At 35.7% G+C, this 19,995-nt stretch overlaps 1 protein-coding gene across 9 annotated transcripts in view; it reads right to left on the reverse strand.

The window, feature by feature from the left end:
- Nucleotides 1-19,995, reverse strand: part of LRRIQ3 (leucine rich repeats and IQ motif containing 3) — a 367,465-nt gene that overhangs the window by 311,955 nt on the left and 35,515 nt on the right. The window lies entirely within an intron of this gene.

Here is a 19,995-nt window from a genome sequence, read left to right on the forward strand (position 1 = left end):
AAAATATTCTATACTGTCTTTAAAGAAATTATCTTTAAGGTCTCTATTCCTGCAAAATTTTAGATTTGGGATTATACACACCCTATATCCTTATTGATCATTTGACTAGTTAGAAATAAAGCTATTTTACTTATGTCTTAAATGTAAGGATTATATACTAAAAACCTAAAACTTATATTGTTTTTAAGGCACCTACCCTGAAAATTATCAACCTAATCACTTCATGTCCCCTTTTCTGCCTATACATTCAATCAGCTATGTACTGCCAGGAAAAAAAAAAATCACAAAACATTGCAGATTAGTGCTACTTCAAATTTATATTTACAAATATTCATTGCTACTTATCAAATGCTTTACTTGGCCCTGGCTCACTTCCATTCCCAACAGGAGATACTGCAAACATTCTGTACTCTTCTCAATACTCTTTAAGCCTTTTCCCTAGAACTCCCTAAATACCTTTCCCAGACGAAACAGGGCCATCAGGTCTGAAATCAATCAACTAACCCTCCTCCATTCCTTAAATTTAATTATACTCCCATTTATCTGTATCCCTATGTATTCTGAATAGAAGTGCCTTCTACTTAGTCTTAAAACAAGAAGTATATCCCTTCCTATCCAAGACAGGCACTCCATTGCTGTTAAGTCCCATCTATCTCTGTTTCACTATTACTTATCTTCTACTGGCACAATCCCTTTACCTATTAATATGATGTAGCCTCTCCCATCTTTAAAATTCATTAATTCAAATGAACTAAAAATTAATTTAAAAAAATTAAACTTTAAAATGCAACCATATAAATAATCATACACATCCCAACCCTCCATCTTTTGTATTTAAGTTTCATTAAGAGCCTAAATTCTTGGGGTGCCTGGGTAGTTTAGTTGGTTAAGTGTCCAACTTTGGCTCAGGTCATGATCTCACAGTTCATGAGTTTGAGCCCCAGGTCAGGATCTGTGGTGACAGCTCCGAGCCTGGAGCCTATCTTCGATTCTGTGTCTCTCCCTCTTTTTGCCCCTCCCCACTCACACTCTGTCTCTCTGTCTCTCAAAAATAAATATTAAAAAATATATTTAAAAAGCCTAAATTCTTGGATCAGAATTCCATATTTGCTGTACCTACCTTCTCCTTTCTTGTACCTCAATCTACTGGATTTTACCTCTACCAATGCACCCCATACTTTTCTTACATTGATTGGATATTCCTCCTCGAAACACTACCCTTGGCTTCTATACAACACTCTTCTTAGTTTTCCTAGAACTCTGTTTACTTTGGACTTTTTAAAGACCTATCCATTCATTGGTCTAATTTCACACTGAAAGGATTCTCTCATTGTGTTTTCTCGAGAGAACACACTCTCTAGATGGTTGTATCCAATTCATAGCTTCAATATATATCTATGTGCTAATGACTTTCAGATTTCTAGCTCTAGGACTGAACTGTCTACAGAGCTATAGAACAATATGATTAAACTGATATCCAGTTAAATTCAGCTTTCCCAAACATGAATTTTCCTTTTTGAACTGCCTTCTTATATGCTTTTAGTAAATGGCACTAGTGCCCATAGTTACCTAACTCAGAAAGCCTGGAACTACCCTAAGCTCTCTTTTCTCTTATGCTTCTTTATACCCAAATGCTGCTAGATCCCATATATTCAACATCCCAATATCTACCTAACTTCTCCCTTTTCTTCTAATCTCTGCCATTGCTTTACTTCATGTCTTTATCACTTAACTTACTAAAAATGTCTTGACATCTGAAATAATCCCCATTCCCCCACTCCCTTTGAACCACAATAAGCACTATTGCTAGAGTGAACTTTCTAAAATGCAAATCTGATCATTTGGCATCCTTGCTTCATATATTTCACTGGCACATCACTGAAAGCACACAAAATCCTTGATTTAGTATCTTCTCACCTCAATCTCACCTCCCTTCGCCATACATAAGATACCTTCCAAAATGGCAATATCCAACCATTTATACCCCTGAAAATTACATAATAATCAAACTTCAATGCTTTTTACAGGTACCATTCCAGTTTCTTGACTGCCTTTCTCAATTACTTGTCTCACTATCTTAGTCTTTTGGAGATTTCAATTCTTTCCTCCAAAAAGACTTTATTGACATTGATCTGAGTTCAATATCCTTCTATAATATTATCTTGTGCAGTAACTCATTTGTCACACTTGACAATGTTGAATTTTACCTGAGCCCTGTGATCCTAGAAAACAGAAAAGGTTAAGGAATTTCCTCACCCAGTCCTTTCAGAAAATGGTTTACTCCAAAAAAGCACCCTTCCCCCATATTATTACTTAGATAGCATCCATGGATGCCCCTCTAGTGTACCTATGACACGGCCCTGACACAGACTCTCTAAATTCTCACTTGCCTTTTAATGATTAAACTACTTTGTCCCCACTAACCAATCTTTGGCTAAGATCCTCTCTGTCCCCTAGGTTTCTGAACTTTGCCCACCTTCAGCCTGAGCCACCACATAACCCTCTCTTAACAGCTCTTCCTGAAATAGGCAACTCTCAAGGTAAAACATTCTTTGATTCACAGTCAGATCATGCCACTCTCCTTCATCCTACTTATCCACACCAGTTCTTTCCAGTCTTATTTACTCCTCCCAATAAAAGAAAAAACCTTTGATTAACCTTAAAGACGTTTGCAGATCACTGATCAACTAGAGTATTCCCCCTATTGCACCAGCCCCTTTCCCTCCCTTGCAATAATCCTTTTGAATAAAGTCTCTCCTAAGTCCTGATTTGTTTTTTATTGATGAGTTTATGCTACACACAATTATTGATCTTCCCCACTTGCAATATAACTCACTAAGTTTAAGAAATCTTTCTTTATCCTATATCTCTAAGATGAAGTAAACTACTAGTCCATAACTAGCATTCAATTATTAGTTGACTATTAAATCACTATGTAATAGCAACTTATACATTGTCATATTTGTTCTCCAAGCTTAATTTGGTATTATCAACCCATTTTTGTAATTCAATTATTGTCTGGCTGCAATAACATCATATTCCTAATTTTTCTACCTTTTAAATTTTTATTTCTCAGTATGTTTGGCTGGTTTCTTTTCTTCTTCAAACTATTTAAATATTGGTATAATTTAGGCTTGCTTTTGTTTTTCACCTCTCTGCTAATTCTCCTTGAATGATCACCTTCCTTTCTACATCTTACCATCTCACATATGCTGATTATCCACATAGCTATAACCCCTATTAGGAATTACCTCTTAAATTAAAAATCTATAAAATTCCAATTCTATTTCTCTACTTACATGTCAAAAACTGAAATAATTATCCCACCCATTTCAAAACATCCCCAATCCATACCTCATACTGCATTACATATATAGTCACTGAAATTATTCTTCACCTTTTCATCTAAATAATAAACCCACACTCCTCCCTTCCCCTTACTATCTAATAAATTCACCGATTTCTATCAAAACAGTATGTCTTCAATCTGTTCCCTATAATCCATACCCTCTACTAATTTAAGAAATCGGTTGTTATAAACCAGGGCCCAGTCCTCACTGATTTCTTTATACTGAATTTGCCTCCACTCCAAAATTACAGAATACATGATGATTTTTCTAGTATGAAAATTGCATCATGCTACATTGTTAAATATTTCCCCAAGATATGCCCAACTTGTAACGATATGCCCAACTATGTCTTCTAAACTATAAGAACACTAAGTTACTTGTTGTCAGTTGATTATGCCAAGCTCTAGCCTCACCCCTGTGCCTTTGCAAATGTTTTTCACTTTGCTTCACATGCTCTACACTTGCCAACACCTCAACTTGCCTAATGATATATTAAAACATCTCATCTGAAGTGGACTTTTGCTTTTTCCTTCTTCCATGACTAGAGAGCTGAACTTCAACATTTTTTAAAGAAAATACATGTTGTTCTTTCCAAACTTTGCTCCATACTAAGATTCATGACATTATATACATATATATATATATATATATATATATATAGAGAGAGAGAGAGAGAGAGAGAGAGAGAGAGAGAGAGAGAGAGAGAGATCTTTGATTATTGCTTCTCATTTTGCTTTATTTTCTCTACTAAAATTCCTATTTATGTATAGTAGATATCCTGGAACTTACCTCCATGGTTATTTTTTTCTCATCATTTTCATGTATATATTCTTAATTTGTTAAAGCTATTCTGTCAAAGGCCATCTTTCTCCTGAGTTAATTATTAGCTTGTCAACTACTCCAGTTAAGTTATGTGGCTGAGACTCATCTCCTTTCTGAAGCTCCTGACTGCCCTATCACAAAGGAGTCCTACCTCATTATCAGTGTACTATTCATTGTAACCCTGCCTGTTAAAGAGAAAACCACAGGCTCAAGATGGAGTCACTTGTGCCAAGCCAAGTTACCAAACTAGGGCTTAATACCTAATCTAATTATACTTTTGGCCTCCCCCAGAAATGTAGACTTAACCAATCAGGAATTTTCTGGTCAGCACCAATGAGGTAATCTGTCACATGGGCCCTCTCCATATCCCAAAGGAAGATGAGGTAAATCTACCTAATAAGACCCGCTGCCTGCTCTTCTACCTATGGAATGGTGATCTTACCTGGAACAATGCTTTCTCTTTGCTAATAACTTCTTTGCCCCACATTCCTTCCTATAAAAACCTTCCATTTTGTTCAACTCCTCTTTGGAACTCCTCCATACTTGCTAAATGGGATGCTGCCTGATTCATGAATCACTTAGGAAAGCCGATTAGATCTTCAAATACACTCAGTTGAATTTTGTCTTTTAACAAGCCTCTACATGAAATTTATTCTGTGACTTGTAACAGTGGATCCTATCTGCCACTGTTCCATTATTACCCTTGGCAAATACAAGGACTTACAGAGTCTCCTCTACTTCACATAGTTTTCTTATATGTATGAAGAATGCCATAAAGCCAAGCTGAGCTAGTTTCTACCTTTGAGTTGGTCTCAGTCCCATCTTCATTATACCTGAAAAACAATCTTCACTATGATTAAAAGCACGTCCATGAAGCAGTCTTCTATTTAAATGTTATCCTTTGTCAGTTACTAGAATAGATGTGATTTCCTCTAATCTTTGTTTCTTTATTCATTGCATTTGGGCTCATGGCATATGTATGAGTGTGCGTGTATGTGCATGTATGTGTCTTCAGGGTAGCAAAATATGCCACCCCAAAATATCACTGTAAGAGTTCAAGACATATCTTGGCAAAATGTGCCCCTGTGGTATACCGATTATTTTGAGCAGTAATCAAATGCAGGGAGAGGCTTTGCCCAAATATCTAATTAAGGACAGATCCTTTAAAAGGCATTCAATTGCTATAAATTCACTCCCCAGGAGTTTCATCAACAAAGGAGACAAACTCTTACCACAAGAGAGTAGATTAGGAGAAAAGAGTAGGAGAGGGTACCACACCCAAAACTTTGTCATTAACTCCCACCTATTCTTTTAAGGACCCATTTATCTTTCCTAAAAATCATTTACTCTCTCTCAAGTGGTCTACACCTTCCCTCCCCTTTCTGTATTAAGATGGTACTGAAGCATGAAGTCTAAGCTATCTCAGGGAGTTACTCATTTTTCCCTGGCTATCTCCCATGTATAAATGAGAGATACACATGTTAGTAAATTTGTTTTTCTCTTGTTAACTGAATTTTATTACAAATAAAATTTGTAATGAACTCTGCCATGGAGGTGGAGTTCATAAGTAACAAGGGAACTTAGATGACTAGGCTTAAAAGTGGTCCTGGTCAGATGCTATAGTTGTCACCAGCAGAGAACCATTAAGCTCACACTATAGTTTACAGCAGAGTTCCGCTTCCTGCCAAAGCATGAATAATTCTTTCTCTTTAAAGAGATAAAGTGGGCAGGGTTAGTGTCCTTGCCAGAGAACAAAGAGCCTCTAGACAATAAACTTTCTGATGTTCTAAAACAATTATCTTATAAAATGCCAATGAAGATATCACTGAAAACTTGTACAAATGCCATAAGCCATTTGATATCTGAGGACAAATGGACATATCCTGTTTCTAAGGGAGTGTAATGCATCTCCTTCACTAGAGGACTGATGGCTCTAGAGGAAAAACTGGGTTTAAATTCCATTTCTACCTCTTACTGGGGTAAGTAACCTGTCTCACCTTTCATCATCTTTAAAATAAAGATAAGGATGGTACTACCTCATTGGGTTCTTGTGAAGGAATATTTGTAGAGCACTTAAAACAAAGGCTCAAACATTTCAAGCATCCAAACAATGTTACCTGCCAAGAGTTTTACAGTCATACTTAAAGTGATATAGTGTTTTAGAGTTCACAAAGGATTTCTATACACCTTATTTGATACACACACACAAAAATTAGTCTAAAGGAATTTACTAAGCAATTTATCCAAACTAACACAATGCAAAATTATGAAATCAATAAATTAACTATGAAAGACAATGAGCACTAATATTTTCAGTCTAATAAAGGGAATTAAAGTATTACAGTAAAAGTTTGGCAAAGAACAACATATGCTTAGGCAAAAAAAATTCAACAATCAAGAAAACAGATGGTACAATACTGAAATATCAATACTCCACAGCTTGCTATTGTAAACCTGGGATGAAAATGTTGCTAACTCTGGTATAAACCATAATGAAGCATTTCAAAAGAAGAGTAAGGACCTTTATATGACTCTCATGGAAAAGACTACTTTGTGTTCTAACAGGAAGAGTAGTTTAAAAAATAAATTCCAAAATTATATTCTATTCCTTTATAATTATACAAAAAATAATACCAATTATTTTGATATTCTAAATATATTCAGGTTTACTTAAATTTGTTTTTTTATCCTATTCCCATATTTTTATTTATTCTATATGTATCTGATCCCCAAGGTCTATCTTTTTTTATTCCATTTGTGATTCTTCCCATCAGAATTTCCTAATTTGGCACATACTTTCCCAACGTATTTGAAAAATGTAAATCATACTAATCCCACAAGTATTGATTGTAAAAAGAACAAACCCTCACAGTTTTTATCTTTTTACTCCATAAAAAATCATATCATGATGGGGTTTGGGAGTAATGGTGGGGCTCAGACCCAATGCCAAGAAAGAATCCCTGAAGTCACACATCTTTGGTGCAAAAAGGTGATTTTATTAAAGCACATGACCTGTGGGCAGGAAGAGCTACACTGGGGTTGTGAAGCGTGACTGCTTATATACTGTGGAGTTGAGGTAGAGTCAAGAAGTTTCTCAAAGGGATTTCCATATGCTAAATAAGATTTACAGATTACTAGAGGCCTAGTTATTGTCAAGCTAAGGCTATTTTTCCCTCTAGCAAAATATTAACATGAAGATAGTAGGGAGTTCCTGGAGACTAGGCTATTGAGATATGTGTAAACTGATGGAGACTTTATCAGTTTAACCATTTGTTTTCCTCTCTCCTTTGTTCTTGGGCAGCTGGGAGTGCCTGAGGAATATCACACTATCCCATCTGGGGATGGGGGGTGGTTTGCGGGCGTCAGCTTGCCTTATGCTCCCTCATCATATCATACACATGATATACTCACTTTAATAATCACATGAAAATGGAAATCTAGTGTGAAACTCTTCACACTAAGATTTTTATTATTTTAAATCAGTATTTCTTAGGATTACTTGGTAAACATTTTAGAAACACTCTTCAAATAACATTTAGAATCATAATAACAGTGTAGAAATTTCAGGGAAGAAGAAAAGCAAATAGAAAAAAAAACCTACTAAATTTCCACCAAATTAACTATTATCAGTTTTTAAATATTCATTTCCAAATACTTTCCGACTCTAACTTATCTTTTCATTCATCGAACAGACTGTTTTACAGAGAAATAAAAACTTTTAATTTTATCATTTTTTCCTTTTTAAAGATTATGCTTTTTGTGTCAGGTCTCAGAATGCTTTTCCTATTCGTAGATCCCCAAAATTTCCTTAAATTGTTTTCTTCCTAGAAGTTTTATAGTTTTACGTTGTACATTTAACTCCCTGATCCATTTTGAGTTCATTTTTGTATGAAGTGTGAAACTTAGGTTGAGGCTTGTGTTATGCGTGTGTGTGTGTGTGTGTGTGTGTGTGTGTGTGTGTACCCAATTACTCCAGCAACGTTTATTGAAAGGTTATATTTTGTCCATCAAATTACTTATACATTTGTCAAAATTTGGCTGAACATATTGTATGAACCTATTTTTAGGTTTTCTGATCTGTCCCATTGATCTATGCCTCACCAATACCATACAATCTTAGTTACTGTAGCTAAGCTAAGTTACTCTAGTTTCCACCCCTGGAATAAGCACCATTTGCTCATAGAATATAGTTATTTTCATACATTGCTGAATTCTATTTGCTAACATTTTGTTAAAGATTTTTATGCTTCTTTTCATGAGGAATACTGACTGATCTGCAATTTTCTTGGTTTTGGTATCAAGCTACTATTAACTTTACAAAATAAATGGCAAAGTGTTCCTTTTTATTTTCTAGAAGAAACAGAATAAAATATTAAATGTTTGGAAGAATTCTCCAGTGAAAGTATCTGGGATTGAAGATTTCTTTTTCTTTTTTTTTTTTTTTTGAGTTTTAAAGTTATGAACTCAATTTCCTTCATAGAGGACTATTCAAAATTATCTATTTCATAATGGATGAGTTCTGTTTTGTTTTTTGACATAAAATGGTATATTCATCTAAACTGTCAAGTTTGTGTGTATAGATAGCGTTTTTGTAGTATTCTCTTCTTTTGATGTCTGCAAGGTCTGTAGTGATATCCCTTGTTTTGTTCCTGATGTTGGTAATTTGTGTCTTCTCTCTTTTCTTCTATGTCAGTCTTGCCAGAGGTTTGTCAATTTTACTGATATTTCAAAGAATCAGATCTTTGTTTTACTAATTTTTTTTTTTTTTGTTTTTTAGTTCACTGACATCTGTTCCTCTCTATATCACTTCCTTCCTTTTGCTTACTTTGGGTTTATTTTACTTTTGTTTTTCCAGGTTCTTCAGGGGGGGATCTTAGACTATTGAGTTGAGGATTTTCTTTTTGTCCCAATATGCATTTAGAGCTAAAAAGTTCCCTCTCAGCATTGCTTTAGCTGTGTCCCACAAATTTTGGTAGATTGTATTTTTAACTTTTTTTTTCTCTTGAGACTGTATTTTGAACTATAGATTTATTAGAAGTGTGCTGCTTAGTTTCCAACTGTTTGAGGATTTTCCTCTTATCTTTCTATAATCAGAGAACACACCCTGTATGATTTTAATTCTTTTAAATTTGTTGAGGTTTGCTCCATGAAACAGGAAAATACCTACATATGATTGGACACACAAAAAGTATGTCTATCCTGCTACTGCTGTGTGGAGTGTTCTATAAATGTCAGTTAGATTTTGTTAGTTGATAGGATTGTGGAGTTTTCCAAGATCTAGTTGCTCTAATTGTTGACAGAGGAATTTTGATGTCCCCAAATATAATCATGTATTTATCTATTTCTCATTTCACTTTTATCAATTTTTGTTTCACAAATTTGTACTTCTGTTGTTGGTGCATTCACATTTAAGGTTACTGTCTTCTTGGTGGTTTGCACTTTTCATCATTATATAATTTCCTTGACTATGATAACTGTCTTTGCTCTTAAGATTAATTTATCTGATGTTAAGATAGCCAGTCAGTCCTATTTTACTTTGGTTACCTTTGGTATGATAAATCTTTCTCCATTCTTTTATTTTCAATGTGCCTATATCATTATATTTTAAATTTCTTGTAGACAACATGCAGTTGGATCATATTTTTAAATCAACTTTGCCAATATCTGTCTTTTAATTAGTGCATTTAGGCCATTTAAGTTTAATATACATTTTAATGTAATTACTGATAGAATAGGACTTAAGTCTGGCATTTTATTTTACATCATTTTGTGTTTTGTTTGTTTTCTCCATTTTTTATCTCTTTTCTTATTCTTACTTTCCTACTAAAGAATTTGAGAACTCCTTTTATATGTATCTATAGTGTTTTTTGTGTATTTTTTTTTTAAGAGAGAGAGCATGAGCCAGAGAGAGTGGCAAAGGGAGAGACAGAATCTTAAGCAGGCTCCACATCCAGCATGGAGCCTGGGGGGCAGATTGGGGGGCAGGGAGTGCTTGATCCCTTGACTGTGAAATCATGACTTAAGCCAAAATCAAGAGCCAATCAACTGAGCCACCCAGGAGCATCTGTGCATTCTTTTTTAGAGCTTTCTTATACACACACATACATACACACACACAATCACAGTCAAATGATGTCAACAATTTACCTGTTCAAGTGAGGTATAGAAGCTGTACCTTCCTTTACAGCTCTCCCTTTTTAACAATTTTCTTTCTAAGTTTTTTTAATGTTTATTTATTTTGAGAGAGAGAGAGAGAGAGAGAGAGAGAGAGAAGAGTGAGAGTTTGGGGGTGGGGGCAGGCAGAGAGAGAGGATGACAGAGAATCCAAAGCAGGATCTGCACTGTCAGTGCAGAGCCCAACTAGGGGCTGGAACTTGAAATCTCAAGATCATGACCTAAGCCGAAGTTGAGTGCTTAATCAACTGAGCCATCGAGGCACCCGTCCCCTTTTAAAAATTTTCTAAAGTATTTCCTATACATATATTTAGAATATTAGACAGTGTTATGATTTATTAGATATATGATTTGCCAATATATTCTCCAATTTTGTCAATTGCCTTTCATTTTGTTGATAGTTTCCTTTGCTGTGCAGCTTTTTAGTTTGATGAAGTCACACTTACTTGCTTTTGCTTTTATTACCTTTACTTTTGGTGTCAAATCCAAAAAAAAAAAAAAAATCACTGCCAAGACTGATTTCAAGGAGCTCATTTCCTGTTTGTTTTTTTTTTCCAGTTTTATGGTTTCAGAGCTTAGTTTCAAGTTTTTAATCAATTTTAAGTTAATTTTGTGTATGGTACATATAAGGGTCCAGTTTTTCCCAAGACTATTAAAATGAAGAGACTGTCCCCTTTCCATGTTGTATATTCTTGGCTCCATTGTTGTAAATTAATTGACCATATATTCATTGGTGTACTTCTGGACTCTATATGGTTTCACTGATTTGTGTGTCTGTTTTTATTCTAATACCATACTATTTTGATTACTATACCTTTGTAATATAGTTTGAAATCAAGAGACATGATGCTTCCAGCTGTGATCTTCTTTCTCAATATTGCTTTTGACATTTGGGTTCTTGTAAGGCCCTATATGATTTTTTTTCACTTTTTGTGAAAAATGTCATTGGAATTTTGATAGAGGTTGCACTGAATATGAAGAATGTTTTGGGTAGTATGGACATTTCAACAATAATTCTTCCAATTGATGAACATCAATTATCTTTCATCTATTTGTGTCATCTCCAATTTGTTTCATCCATGGCTTATAGTTTTCAAAGTACAGGTTTTTCACATTGTTAAATTAAATTTATTCCTAGGTATTTCATCCTTTTTGATGCAACTGTAAATAGAATTGTTTTCTTAATTTCTATTTCTGATAGCTTATTGTGGTTTACAGAAATGCAAATGATTTTTGTATATTTATCTTGTATCCAACTTTAGTAAACTCACTTATTACTTATTAGCTCTAAGAGTTTTGGTGGAGTCTTTAAGGTTTTCTATATACATCATGCCTTCTGCAGTCAGTTTTACCATTTCCTTTCTGATTTGTATGACTTTTTTTATTTTTCTTGCATAATTGGTCTGACTAGGATTTCCAATACTATGGTAAATAAAATTAGTACGAGTGTGTACCCTTGACTTGTTCTTGATCTAAAGGAAAACATTTTAGCTTTTCATTGTTGAGTCAGATGTTAACTTATTACATGTTGGCTTGCCATATATCGCCTTTATTATGTTGAGGTATGCGTCCCTTGTGTGCCAAATTCTACATTAAGGCTAATATAAAGTTTTTTGCTTTATTCTACTTAATATATATTGGCTTGCATTTTACTTTTACTTTTTCTGTATTATCTCAATTTTTGGACTTGATCTTACTATAGCCACATTGATTTTGGTTTTTACACATAATAAATTTATAATTATTTTATTTACTTACAATCACACCACATTTGTAAATATAAATATATAGCAATTTTTATAAATATACTCTTACTTTTGACACTGTAATGATTTTTTGTATGTCATATAGGCTATATTTTTATTCTTTTTTATTTAAAAAATATAAATTTTACAAACATTATTTAATCTACATGATTTATTAAGTCAAGCATAAATGCACTGTTAAAATTTATTTGGTTGTTATATTTAGGCATTTTTATTTTTCTTTTGATACTTACAGTAGAATTAAGAGTAAAAAATGCATGCTAAATAATTGATCTAAAAATCTCTACCTTAAAGTAGGAGCTAAGATGACAGAATAGTAGGAGGATCCTAGACTTGTCTCATTCCTCCAACACAGTTAGGTAAATATCATATCATTGTGAGTACCCAAAAAATCAATCTGAGAACTGACACAACAAACTGCACAACTAGAGAGAGAGAAGAGGCCACATCGTGGAAGGCAGGAGTTGCAAAGACATGATTTAGGGGACAAAAAGATTGTGGGTGCTGCTGAGGGGATGAAGCCCTGGTCACGGAGAGAGGTAAGAGAGAGAGTAAAGCACACAGGGGATCACACACACACACACACACACACACACACACACACCACCTTCCCAAAGCCACTGACTGGGAAACCGAGAGGGCCTGATTTTCCTGAGTTTTTATAACCAGCAGGGCTCAAAGACTGGAGTTTTAGAGTTCAGACACAGGGAGTGGCTGGGTGTGGATCCCTGAGGGCACTGCAATGCTCCTGTTGAGGAGGGCAGATAGTCTAGGGGCAGATGGTGCAATCTGAGGACCCCCTGGGACCGACTGGGCCCCCCCTTCTTGGAGTGCATCTGAAAGAGGTGGCATTGACTCTCTGGGGGAAGGAGAGGGAGGGTGCCATTTCCCCTGCCTGACCTTCAGCATAGGCACTGAAACACCTGCTAAGGGTGGCTAATCTGGACACTGTCTTTTTGCTGCACTTTACTCCAAACTACATGCCCCTGTGCTTTGGTAAGACTGCCTTTCTGGGATGATCCTGCATCAGTCCCAGCACATTGAGACCCTCTTCCAGAGGACCAGCATGAGTCTCTGCCACACCAGGTCCTTAAAGATTGGAATTTTAAACTTCAGCCAGCCTGGCTGGGATAGAGCCCAAGGTGCACTGCACTGCTGGGTAGGCAGGTGGCCTAGACACAGTGTGAAGGCAATGATCTGAGGGAGACCTGAGCGGCATGAGGGGGAGAGTCTTTGCTCTTCTGGGAAGGCTACTTGGACAGGGCCGGGTGCAAACTCCCCTCTCTGTGGACTAGGGAGTAGGCTGGTCCCATTTCATACCCCCCTCCCCCATCTCCCAGCATAAACTAACTTCAGTAAGCAGCACAGTGCCAACACTGGCAGCCTAAACTACTTACACCAAGCCTTGTCCCCCTGGGCTCTACTGGTGCTGCTCTTCTCCAGCAGGTGTCCTGAGAATTAGAGCAGTGGGTCATTCGCCCAGAAGACCAGCACAAATCCCCCACATGCACCATGTCTACTGACCATAGAGTTCTACAAAGCTTCAGCTCTACTAGAAATAGCATCAGGTCTCTTTTACCAAGCAAAATGGAGCACACCTAGTTAAAACTCACCACACTCTGGCCAACGTCCAAACAGTCCCCATTGCAGGCAAAAGGAAACTGCAGAGTACTGACCAAAGGAAAGAACAGCCAAAACACAACAACAGAGTATACACAGCATACACCAGAGACACTTCCAGAAGCACCAGGCCCTGGACAGTATAAGATCTCTTCTTCATAAAGCCATTCCTCTCAGGAGCATGAAACATAACAGGCTTTCCTAACATCGAGAAAACAGAGACCTAGACAAAATGCCAAGATGGAGGAATTCATCCCGAAAGAAAGAACAAGAAAAGGTCACAGTCAGGGATCAAATCAAAACAGACATAACTAATATGCCTGATCCACAATTTAAAGCCACACTCATAAGTATACAAACTAGGCTTGAGAAAAGCATAGAAGACACTTGGGAGTCCCTTACCACAGAGATAAAAGACCTAAAAATGAGTCATGCCAAAATAAAAAATGCAATAACCGAGATTTGAAACCAACTGGATGTAATTAACACAAGAATGGAAGAAGCAAAGAATAAGCGATAGAGAAGACAGAATTGTGGAAAACAATGAAGCTTAAGAGAAGAGGGAAAAAAAATCTTGTATCACAAATGTAGACACAGGGAACTCAGTGACTCCATAAACCATTATAACATTCATATCATAGGAGTCCCAGAAGAAGAAGAGAGGTAAAAGAGGCAGAAGGTTTATTTGAGGAAACTAGAGCTGAAAATTTCCATAATCTGGAAAAGGAAGGAGATATCAAAATCCAGGAAGTACAGAGAACTCACACCAAACTCAACAAAAGCAGGCCAACACTAAGACATACTGTAGTTAAATTTGCAAAATATAGTGATAAAGAAAAAATTCCTAAAATCAGCAAGACAAAAGAAGTCCTTAACTTATAAGGGAAGACAAATAAGGTTAGCAGCAGATTGCTCCACAGAAACCTGGCAAGCCAGAAGGGAGTGGCATGATATATTCATTGTGCTGAATGGGGAAAATCTGCAGCCAAAAATACTCTATCCAGCACAGTTATCATTCAGAATAGCAAAGAGAAAGTTTCATGACAAAACTAAAGGAGTTTGTGGCCACTAAACCAGCTTTGCAAAAAGGGACCCTTTGAGTGGGAAATAAAGACCAAAAGCAACAAAGACTAGAAAGTAACAGAGAAAAAGTCCAGAAACAACAATAAAGCAAGTTAATACAATGACACTAAATTCATATCTACCAATAATTAATCTAAATGTAAATGGACTAAATGCTCCAATTAAAAGACATGGGACATCAGAATGGATTAAAAAAAAAATAAGACCCATCTATATGCTGCATTCAACAAATTCATTTTGCACCAAAAAAAACTGTAGATTTTTTTTTCTTTTTCTTTTTCACCTTCAGATTGAGAGTGAGAGGAAGAGAAATATTTTACCATGCAAATAGATGTCAATAGAAAGCTGGAGTGACAATACTTACATCAGACAAACTAGATTTTAAACTGAAGACTAGGGGCGCCTGGGTGGCGCAGTCGGTTAAGCGTCCGACTTCAACCAGGTCACGATCTCGTGGTCCATGAGTTCGAGCCCCGCGTCGGGCTCTGGGCTGATGGCTCGGAGCCTGGAGCCTGTTTCCGATTCTGTGTCTCCCTCTCTCTCTGCCCCTCCCCCGTTCATGCTGTCTCTCTCTGTCCCAAAAATAAATAAACGTTGAAAAAAAAATTAAAAAAAAATAAATAAAATAAACTGAAGACTATAACAAGACATGGAGAAGGGCAATGAATCATAATAAAGGTGTCTTTCCAACAAGAAGAACTAAAAATTATTAATATTTATACCCCCATCTTGAAGGCACCTAAATATATAAAACAATAACAAACATAAAGAAACTCATTGATAATAATACAATATTAGTAAGGGATGTTAACAACCTACTTACAGCAATGTACAGATCATCTAAGCATAAATCAACAGGAAACAATAGCTTTGAATAATATACTGGACCAGATGGGACTTAATAGGTACATTCAGAACATTTCCTCCCAAGCAACAGAATACACATTCTTTTCAAGTGCACGCGGGACAGTCTCCACAACAGATCATATACTATGTCACAAATCAGACCTTAGCAAGTACAAAAAGATTAGAATCATGCCATGCATATTTTATGACCACAATGCTATGAAATCTTAAGTCAATCACAAGAAAAAATTTGGAAAGATCCCAAATACATGAAGACTAAAGAACATCCTTCTAAAGAATGAATAGGCCAACCAAGAAGTTAAATAAGAAAGAAAAAAATACATGGAAACAAATGAAAATGAAACACAATGATCCAAAACCTCTAAGATGCAGCAATAGTGGTCATAAGAGAGAAATAAATAGCAATACAGGACTATCTCAAGAAGCAAGAAAAATCAAATACATAACCTAACCTTACACCTAAATGGCCTAGAAAAATAACTAGCCCAAAGCCAGCAGAAAAAGGGAAATAATAAAGATTATAGCAGAAATAAATAATATAGAAACAAAAACCCAGTAGAACAGATAAATGAAACCAGGAGCTGGTTCTTTAAAAGAATTAACAAAATTGATAAACCCCTAGTCAGGTTTATCAAAAAGAAAAAAGAAAGGACCCAAATAAATAAAATCACTAATGACAGAGGTGAAATCACATTCAATACCACAGGAATACAAACAACTATAGAAGAATATTATGAAACATTATATGCCACCAAAGTGGACAATCTGGAAGAAATGGATAAATTCCTAGAAACACAAACTACCAAAACTGAAACAGGAAGAAATAGAAAACTTGAACACACCAATAGCCAGCAAAGAAATTGAATCAGTAATCAAAAATCTCTCAAACAAAAGTCCAGGGCCAGATGGCTTCACATGGGAATTCTACCTATTCCCCTGTGAGTTATTATCAATTTTTCTCAAACTATTCCAAAAAATAGAAATTGAAGACAACCAAACTCATTCTACAAAGTCAGCATTACCTTGATTCCAAAGCCAAAGACCCAAGTGAAAAAGAGAATTATAGGCCAATAACCTTAATGAACATGAATGCAAAAATTCCCAAAAAAATACTAGCAAAATGAATCTAATAGTACATTAAAAGAATCATTCACCAAAATCAAGTGGAATTTATTCCTGGGTTGAAAGGGTGGTTCAATATTTGCAAATCAATCAATGTGATATACCACAGTAATAAAAAAAAAAGAACATACGATTCTCTCAACAGATGCAAAAAAGCACTTGACAAAGTACAGCATTCATTCTTGATAAAAACCCTCAACAAAGTAGGATAGAGGGAACACACCTCAACATCATAAAGGCCATATGCGAAAGACCCACAGCTAATAATCATCCTCAATGGGTAAAAATGGAGAGCTTTTCCTCGATGGTCAGGAATAAGACAGGGATGTCTACTCTCACCACTGTTATTTAACATAGTACTAGAAGTACTCACATCAGCAATTAGATAACAAAAAGAAAAGGCATTCAAATCAGCAAGGAAGAAGTCAAACTTTCACTGTCTGCGTATGACATGATTCTACTCTACGTAGAAAACCCAAACGACTCCACAAAAAAAATCACCAGAACTGATACACCAGAACTGAATTCAGTTAAGCTGCAGAATACAAAATCAATGTACAGAATTCTGCTGCATTTCTACACACTAATAGGGAAGCAGCAGAAAGAGAAATCAAGGAATCGATCCCATTTACAATTACACCAAAACCATAAGATACCTAGTAATAAATCTCACCCAAGAGGTAAAAGATCTGTACTCTGAAAACTATATACCACTGATGAAAGAAATTGAAGACAACACAAAGAAATGGAAAAACATCCCATGCTCACGGATTGGAAGAATATTATGAAAATGTCTATACTACCCAAAGCAATCTATACATTTAATGCAATCTCTGTCAAAATACCACCAATATTTTTCACAGAGCTAGAAGAAACAATCCTAACATTTGTATGGAACCACAGAAGATCCTGAATAGCCAAGCAATCCTGAAAAGGAAAAACAAAGCTGGAAGCATCACAGTTTTAGACATCAAATTATATTACCAACCTGTAGTGATTAAGACAGTATGGTACTGGCAGAAAAACAGACACACAGATCAATGGAACATAACAGAAAACCTAGAAATGGACCCACAAATATATGGCCAGCTAATCTTTGACAAAGCAGGAAAGAGTATCCAATGGAAAAAAGACAGTCTTTTCAACAAATGGTGTTGAGGAAACTGGACAGCAAAATGCAGGATGAAACTGGACAACTTTCTCATACCATACACAAAAATAAAATCAAAATGTATAAAGACCTAAACATGAGACCTTAAACCATCAAAATCCTAGAATAGAACACAGGCAGTAACCTCTTTGACATTGGCTGAAGCAACTTCTTACGATGCACTGGTTCTGATGAGCACTGGGTGTTGTATGTTAAGTGATGAATCACTAAATTCTATACCTGAAAGTAATATTACACTGTATGTTAACTGAGATTTAAATAAAAACTTGAAACTAACAAAAAAAAAGCTCTACCTTGAAATACTCTGTACTGCATTTTTTTTCAACGTTTTTTATTTATTTTTGGGACAGAGAGAGACAGAGCATGAACGGGGGAGGGGCAAAGAGAGAGGGAGACACAGAATCGGAAACAGGCTCCAGGCTCCGAGCCATCAGCCCAGAGCCCGACGCGGGGCTCGAACTCACAGACCGCGAGATCGTGACCTGGCTGAAGTCGGACGCTTAACCGACTGCGCCACCCAGGCGCCCCTGTACTGCATTTTTAATGCATTTTGCACTGTAAAACAAAAAGTATTAAGTGCCTTCCAAAAATTTCTTCCTTTCTTCCTTATTAATAGAACCTTGGTTTTGTTTAACAAATAAATGTGCCTAGATAAAAATACTCATCAAGCCAGATTTCCTTCTAGTTAGAGGTAGCCATGTGATCTAGTTCTGATGGTAGAAGGCTTTCAAGTGGGACACCGGGTGGAGCTATTATTTTCAGACTTAGCTGACATGTGCCTTTAGTTCCTACCAATCCCTTCCTTTTGACCTAAGTCTTGACAGAAGAAACTCATGGTCTTTGAGGGAATCCATTCACTAAATAGCAGAGCAAGATGCTAGAATAAACCTTGGTCCTTCATAATTTCCTTGAGAAACTACACAGAACTATCTGAACTTTTTGTTACATGAGAAAAAAATCCCTTTTTAGTTAGGTTTCTATCACATAAAGACAAACACAATCTGAATTGATAGCATTGGTTTCTTGCCCAGATCACTCCCATCTTAAAAATGTTTTATTTATATATAATGATTAAAAAATATAAATCCCCTCATTATATGCTTTTAGATAACTAACACTTCAAATTTCTAGTTTCATTTCATATAGTAAAGAAGAACATACGCTTTCCCTTTTTCAAATTGTAAGTATTTTCCAAGTAAACCCAAAAAACAAAGTTCTACAAATCATTATATGTCAAAATTAAGGACAGACAGGGTCATTCTAGTTTTATTGTCTCATAAGACACAAGTTTTAATCACATTACTAATTTGTTTAAGAATTAATAAATTCAGGGCGCCTGGGTGGCTCAGTTGGTTGAGCGTCCGACATCGCCTCAGGTCATGATCTCACAGTTTGTGAGTTCAAGCCCCGCGTCGGGCTCTGTGCTGACTGCTCAGAATCTGGAGCCTGCTTCAGATTCTGTGTCTCCCTCTCTCTCTGCCCCTTCCCTGCTCATACTCTGTCTCTCTCTGTCTCTCAAAAATGAATAAACGTTAAAAAAAAATTTAAAAAGAATTAATAAATTCGTTTCTGCATTAATGCCCTCCTGATAAAAGAATAACACTTATTGAAAAAGATCATGTGATCTTTATAAGATTCTTTATTTTCAATTTTCATAGTGTTTTTACACTCAGTAAGTGCAAAGAAATGTTTTGAAATATATATTTCCAACATTACTAAATAAATTTATATCCTCATAGATTGTCATTCATTCAAGTGTTTTATATTGCTATCAATTAAATATCTTTCAATAATCAAAGAATAATAAAAACAATATTGCTATAGCAGAAATAATGAATAAAAATGTATCAGTAAACTGAAAAACTATCATTCAAACATATTTCTTTAAATCTCTGCAACAAAATTCTGCCATAATTTGGTGTATCCATAGCTCTTTCAGGCTTACTCCATTTGTGATGCCTTCCATTCATGTTTTCTAGACAGTGCTTTTATTTTTGTTTCCAGTTATTCTACTTTTGAT

This window comes from Felis catus, chromosome C1 (assembly GCF_018350175.1).
Source record: "Felis catus isolate Fca126 chromosome C1, F.catus_Fca126_mat1.0, whole genome shotgun sequence".
In the NCBI taxonomy this organism is placed as follows: Eukaryota; Metazoa; Chordata; class Mammalia; order Carnivora; family Felidae; genus Felis; species Felis catus.